Below are 283 nucleotides of genomic sequence, written 5' to 3' on the forward strand. Positions count from 1 at the left end.
CCAGGGGGGACTCAAGGGGGGCCCTGGGGGCCGCGAGGGGGGCCCAGGGGGCCCCAGGGGGGCCCCTTGGGCGTCCTAGGGGGGCCCCAAGGGGGGCAGGGGGGGCCCCAGGGGGGGCCCTAGGGTCTGCGTTGTCGGAGGGGCAGCGAGAGGGGTTTCATAGAAACGGTAGATGCATAGAAACTCTCTTAATCCACTATGCTGCATGCATCCATATAAATGTATATATATATATATATATATATATATATATATATATATATATATATATATATATATATAT

The sequence above is a fragment of the Eimeria mitis genome, genomic scaffold, assembly GCF_000499745.2.
Source record: "Eimeria mitis Houghton genomic scaffold, Emh_scaff2607, whole genome shotgun sequence".
NCBI lineage: Eukaryota > Apicomplexa > Conoidasida > Eucoccidiorida > Eimeriidae > Eimeria > Eimeria mitis.